This window comes from Sinocyclocheilus grahami, unplaced genomic scaffold, assembly GCF_001515645.1.
Source record: "Sinocyclocheilus grahami isolate Dianchi unplaced genomic scaffold, SAMN03320097.WGS_v1.1 scaffold1594.1, whole genome shotgun sequence".
Classification (NCBI taxonomy): Eukaryota; Metazoa; Chordata; class Actinopteri; order Cypriniformes; family Cyprinidae; genus Sinocyclocheilus; species Sinocyclocheilus grahami.
The window spans coordinates 20199-27125 of NW_015506773.1; positions in this window are offsets into that span (position 1 = coordinate 20199).

Consider the following 6927-nt stretch of genomic DNA (forward strand, 5'->3'; position numbering starts at 1 on the left):
AGAGAGAGTGTTTGTGTGTGTGTGTGAGAGAGAGAGCGAGAGAGTGTGAGAGAGAGAGCGAGAGAGTGTGTGTGTGAGAGAGAGAGAGAGTGTGTGTGCGAGAGAGAGAGAGAGTGTGTGTGTGTGAGAGAGAGAGCGAGAGAGTGTGAGAGAGAGAGCGAGAGAGTGTGTGTGTGAGAGAGAGAGAGAGTGTGTGTGCGAGAGAGAGAGAGAGTGTGTGTGTGTGAGAGAGAGAGCGAGAGAGTGTGAGAGAGAGAGCGAGAGAGTGTGTGTGTGAGAGAGAGAGAGAGTGTGTGTGCGAGAGAGAGAGAGAGTGTGTGTGTGTGAGAGAGAGAGCGAGAGAGTGTGAGAGAGAGAGCGAGAGAGTGTGTGTGTGAGAGAGAGAGAGAGTGTGTGTGCGAGAGAGAGAGAGAGTGTGTGTGTGTGAGAGAGAGAGCGAGAGAGTGTGAGAGAGAGAGCGAGAGAGTGTGTGTGTGAGAGAGAGAGAGAGTGTGTGTGCGAGAGAGAGAGAGAGTGTGTGTGTGTGAGAGAGAGAGCGAGAGAGTGTGAGAGAGAGAGCGAGAGAGTGTGTGTGTGAGAGAGAGAGAGAGTGTGTGTGCGAGAGAGAGAGAGAGTGTGTGTGTGTGAGAGAGAGAGCGAGAGAGTGTGAGAGAGAGAGCGAGAGAGTGTGTGTGTGAGAGAGAGAGAGAGTGTGTGTGCGAGAGAGAGAGAGAGTGTGTGTGTGTGAGAGAGAGAGCGAGAGAGTGTGAGAGAGAGAGCGAGAGAGTGTGTGTGTGAGAGAGAGAGAGAGTGTGTGTGCGAGAGAGAGAGAGAGTGTGTGTGTGTGAGAGAGAGAGCGAGAGAGTGTGAGAGAGAGAGCGAGAGAGTGTGTGTGTGAGAGAGAGAGAGAGTGTGTGTGCGAGAGAGAGAGAGAGTGTGTGTGTGTGAGAGAGAGAGCGAGAGAGTGTGAGAGAGAGAGCGAGAGAGTGTGTGTGTGAGAGAGAGAGAGAGTGTGTGTGCGAGAGAGAGAGAGAGTGTGTGTGTGTGAGAGAGAGAGCGAGAGAGTGTGAGAGAGAGAGCGAGAGAGTGTGTGTGTGAGAGAGAGAGAGAGTGTGTGTGCGAGAGAGAGAGAGAGTGTGTGTGTGTGAGAGAGAGAGCGAGAGAGTGTGAGAGAGAGAGCGAGAGAGTGTGTGTGTGAGAGAGAGAGAGAGTGTGTGTGCGAGAGAGAGAGAGAGTGTGTGTGTGTGAGAGAGAGAGCGAGAGAGTGTGAGAGAGAGAGCGAGAGAGTGTGTGTGTGAGAGAGAGAGAGAGTGTGTGTGCGAGAGAGAGAGAGAGTGTGTGTGTGTGAGAGAGAGAGCGAGAGAGTGTGAGAGAGAGAGCGAGAGAGTGTGTGTGTGAGAGAGAGAGAGAGTGTGTGTGCGAGAGAGAGAGAGAGTGTGTGTGTGTGAGAGAGAGAGCGAGAGAGTGTGAGAGAGAGAGCGAGAGAGTGTGTGTGTGAGAGAGAGAGAGAGTGTGTGTGCGAGAGAGAGAGAGAGTGTGTGTGTGTGAGAGAGAGAGCGAGAGAGTGTGAGAGAGAGAGCGAGAGAGTGTGTGTGTGAGAGAGAGAGAGAGTGTGTGTGCGAGAGAGAGAGAGAGTGTGTGTGTGTGAGAGAGAGAGCGAGAGAGTGTGAGAGAGAGAGCGAGAGAGTGTGTGTGTGAGAGAGAGAGAGAGTGTGTGTGCGAGAGAGAGAGAGAGTGTGTGTGTGTGAGAGAGAGAGCGAGAGAGTGTGAGAGAGAGAGCGAGAGAGTGTGTGTGTGAGAGAGAGAGAGAGTGTGTGTGCGAGAGAGAGAGAGAGTGTGTGTGTGTGAGAGAGAGAGCGAGAGAGTGTGAGAGAGAGAGCGAGAGAGTGTGTGTGTGAGAGAGAGAGAGAGTGTGTGTGCGAGAGAGAGAGAGAGTGTGTGTGTGTGAGAGAGAGAGCGAGAGAGTGTGAGAGAGAGAGCGAGAGAGTGTGTGTGTGAGAGAGAGAGAGAGTGTGTGTGCGAGAGAGAGAGAGAGTGTGTGTGTGTGAGAGAGAGAGCGAGAGAGTGTGAGAGAGAGAGCGAGAGAGTGTGTGTGTGAGAGAGAGAGAGAGTGTGTGTGCGAGAGAGAGAGAGAGTGTGTGTGTGTGAGAGAGAGAGCGAGAGAGTGTGAGAGAGAGAGCGAGAGAGTGTGTGTGTGAGAGAGAGAGAGAGTGTGTGTGCGAGAGAGAGAGAGAGTGTGTGTGTGTGAGAGAGAGAGCGAGAGAGTGTGAGAGAGAGAGCGAGAGAGTGTGTGTGTGAGAGAGAGAGAGAGTGTGTGTGCGAGAGAGAGAGAGAGTGTGTGTGTGTGAGAGAGATAGAGAATGAGAAAGGCTTTCAGAGAGAAGGGTTTTATTTCTGCGGTTCAGCTAAGAATAGATTATTCCGTCGCTCATTTATTATTGGCCGTTTTAATGGAGTGCAGCAGGAAGCAGCTGTGTGTGTTTTTACAGACGTTCTCATTTGTTCCAGTAGGAGGCTGAATGTGATCTCTTTAGATGTTCCCTTCAGTTATTTCCTTCATTTGCAGGTCATTTTTAAACTCGGCACTAACTAGTATTATCATCCTGCCAGCTCTCCCTCAAACACTAAACCAGGGTCTACAGAAGTCAAAATATGGCAAAAAAAACCTTAGCGGTTGTGCTTAATTAAAAATGGATCTCTTGTATAATGCAAAACAAAATGATGTTGTTGTTCTTCAGTGATTCCGTCTTGTTTTCCAGCACAAGTACCTAAACATTCTAAAACCAAGAAGTATTTACTGGAGAAGCAGAATGACCTGATGTTTTTCTGAAAAATGAATTGAGTTGTTGCTTAAAACAAAAACATCTGCCAGTGGGGTCAGAAAAATTATCTTGTTTTCACCTCGAATTTAGGTTTTTGTTTTTTTTGCTCCATTGGCACTTAATTTTGTTAGAGAAAAGAAAAAAAGTGTAGTATATAAATTAATAAAGAATAAATAAACTATAATGACACTAACTAGAAAGCTCATAATTTATTTATAATGTATTTGTTTCTTTATTTTTGAACTTTATTTAACAAAGAAAGCCTCTGAGATTAACAAATTAAGAACTTTTTACAGGTGCATCTTTCCTAATTGGCAGGAAAATATATACACAAAGCAAATACCATGCTTTAAACAACGCCAAAAACATCTGCAATGCGAGACTTCACTCACTTTCAGATGATTCCGGTTAAGGAAATACGTGAGCTCCAGATGTTGGATGGTGGAGCCAACCCTTCAAGAACTGAACTTCATCAGAGAGAACGTGTAGTGTTATAGTACCGCGCAAAATATGGTACCAAGCACGTTTATTTATTTATTTGAAGTATACTATATTTATCGCGCATGTGCTAATACCGTGGTGTTCTATTATGTAGCTACTTTGGAGGCAATTGTACAAAAAGCGCATGCTTTCAGAAGTTTTCCGTTTATAAACGTGTATGTAGCGTCACGGTTCAATGTCAAAAAACAAAAACAAAAATAGCACTCCCATGCACTTTTTTTCTAAGCATAGACTAATAGACTTTTTTGTTTATCGCACATGTGCTAATACCGTGGAGTTCTATTATGTGCTTTAGAGGCAATTGTACAAAAAGCGAATGCTTTCAAAGAGGTTATCAGAGAAATATGTATATGTTTATGTATATAGCATCAAGGTTCCATGTCAAAAAAATGGCATCTATGTATAGTAGACTTTATTTTGCTTATCGCACATGCGCTAATATGGTATTTTAGTTAGGCCTGTGCACTTTAGAGGCAATTGTACAAAAAGCGCATGCTTTAAAAAACGACATCGGAGAAATGTGTATATAAACGCGTGTATGTAGCCTATACTGAATGTCAAAAATGGCACTGCCATGCACTTTTTTTTCTAAGTATAATAGACTTTTATGTTTATCGCGGATGTGCTAATACCGTGGTGTTCTATTATGTAGCTACTTTGGAGGCAATTGTACAAAAAGCGCATGCTTTCTAAAACGTCAGAGAAAGGTATAAACGTCAAGGTTCCAAGTCAAAAAATGGCTCTGCCATGCACCTTGTTTTTCTAAATATAATAGACTTTTTTGTTTATCGCGCACATGGTAGTACCATGGTATTCTATGTATATTCTATTGTATTATTATGAACTTCAGAGACAGTTATACAAAATAGCGCATGCATTCAACGCCAGTAAAGCGTTTGCGGTTGTTTTGCAGACTGTAAGGCCGGCGAGGAGAAGAGCAGAGATCAGCCCAAGCAGCTCTTGTCTTTGGAGATTAATGTTTCATTACAAGCTTTTTATATCGATTCATTTGTTTGCAAACATCAGTGCATAGAATTAGAAAACGAAAAGCCGCTTTTCTCTAACTGATTGGAATTGAAGCTTTTATTTTAAAGAGTTAAGGAGTTTTGACGTTGTTATTGGGTGTCGTCGTGTAATGAGTCGCTCTGTTGTGTGTTCAGTGTTGGGTCATTTGTCATCTAGCCCGCTGTAGCCCATATTTTGACAGGATTTGCAACTTTAAGGCGTCCTCGCAATTTCTCAGTGCATAAGTGCTTTTTTACTATCCCGTGAATGCCTGTATATTTTTGGCCAAATGTTGGACGTCAAGGACGATTTCTCTCCACACGCTAATAGAGCGCCTGTCACACATAATGGCGCATAATCAGGGCAATCATTCCCCCGCGGAGACATGAGCCAGTTGTTGTTCTAGATCAAGTTTCACGTTTAATGGAAGAAAATTGGCATTTCAGACGCTTCGCTCCTGCGGCTCGGAGTCGTCCACCTGCGAGATGTTCCTTTCTCTCAGCCTCTGTGTTGTGCTCTGTAAGCCGCGCACGCGCTGGCTCGGCGGCTCTGCGGCGGCTCTGTAGCGGCTCTGAAGCGGCTCTGCGGCGGCTCTGTAGCGGCTCTGCGGCGGCTCGGTTCTCTCGGTGATCCGGCAGAGGAAGAGTGTGTGATGTGAAGCAGATGTGTTTAACCTCGCGCCTCCAGCAGTTATCATGTCACAGCATCGCGTCCAATTACACTCCAGCTTGACTTTTGGGATGTTTCTGCAATAAATGGAATACTTAAGAGCGCCCCGAAAACATTTCCTTGCTTTTAAATAAAAATAACTCACCTTACAACTCTATTATTATTATTATTATCATTATTATTGTTGTTGTTGTCTTATAATCTAATGTAGTCTAATGCAAATTATGCTTTACAGTAATTTAAAACAATACACTAAGCTATTATTATAATTTTTGTTTATCCTTATTATTATTATTATTATTATTACTATTGTTTCGTCTAAGCACGCGTGTAATGCCAATTATGCCAAGTAATAATTTTAAATAGGCTAATACACTTGGGTCAATAATAATAATAATAATAATAATTCTAATACAAATTTTTATCCATTGTGTGTAGCAATTTTTCTCTGTTCTGGTCTCTCTCTCTCTCTCTGTGTGTGTGTGTGTGTGTGTGTGTGTGTGTGTGTGTGTGTGTGTGTGTATATATATATGTGATATAATTACTATTGTTTCGTCTAAGCACGCGTGTAATGCCAATTATGCCAAGTAATAATTTTAAATAGGCTAATACACTTGGGTCAATAATAATAATAATAATAAAATAATAATAACAAATTTTTATCCATTGTGTGTAGCGATTTTTCTCTGTTCTGGTCTCTCTCTCTCTCTGTGTGTGTGTGTGTGTGTGTATCTACATTTGTGATAATTATAAAAAGTGCAATTATAAATTTGGTGACACAAAATGGCATGTTAGTGCTCAGCTGCATGAATAAAAATAAAAACAATAGATCACTAAAAACGTGCTGTCGCGCAGTTTAGACGCTTAATCTGAATTTAGGTTTATTTTTAACTCAAATCTCTCGTGTGTGTTAACATTACACATTCAGGCCTATTTATGTATTTATTTGTTAATGATACTGTTATGTTCCTATATTTAGAGTAAACGTATTAATATTATTATTATGCATGCATTATATATTTTTATTTTATTTTATTGCAATTCATTTCTTTGCTTTACTACGGTAGGCCTACATCAGTGTACAAGTGTTGTTGGCCAATATATATATATATATATATTCTCTTTAATAGCTATAGGTTAAATTTGCAATAATCAAAATGCATAGCGTTTATTTCGTGTGCATGGTCTCAGATAAACTCTCAAAGCAAGCGAATATTTCTTATGTAATAAATAAACTGGAATAGTGATGATTTAGGCTCGCGCTGCTCCGCTCAGAGCTCGTGGAGGTCCAGTCGTGTTCTCACGGTCTCTCAGTGTCTGTCTGTCTGTCTGATGCTTTATTTCAGTCTCGAGATCCCGGGAGCTGCGTTAGGTCGAACTTCTCCACGACTTTATGAAAACTCTCCAGCGATTCCTCTCACTCTGAGAGCGCACAGCAAGCTGAAGCCTCGCGCTCGAGATGTGCTGCTGAATGAAAGCTGGAGAAGCTGGGCTCTGGAGGGAAGTTAGACGCAGAGCTGCAGAGCTGCAGAGCTCGGGTCACTGCTTTTGAGCTGCAGGTTTTCAGCCAGATGCACTCTCAGATAACAGATGAAATAGACACGCACGTGACATCTGATCTCTGGGCTGGAGACATCTATGAAAAGATGATTCTCAAACGAGGCTTGCAAACATTTAGACGCAAACAAATGTGTTGAATTAGCCATTTATTTCGTTGTGTAATTATAGCCTAGTTTATATCATAAATGGCAACACTGAATTTATTCTGGCTTACTCCTCGTAGTTGAGTCAGATTTTTACAAATAAACTAAATCAGGTTTCAGGTGCAGTGAGGTATTAGTGAGTTAAGTGTGTTATTTCTGATGATATGCTTTCTGTAAGGAGGAACTGTGTGTGTGAGAGAGAGAGAGTGTGTGTGTGTGTGTGTGTGTGTGAGAGTGTGTGTGTGTGT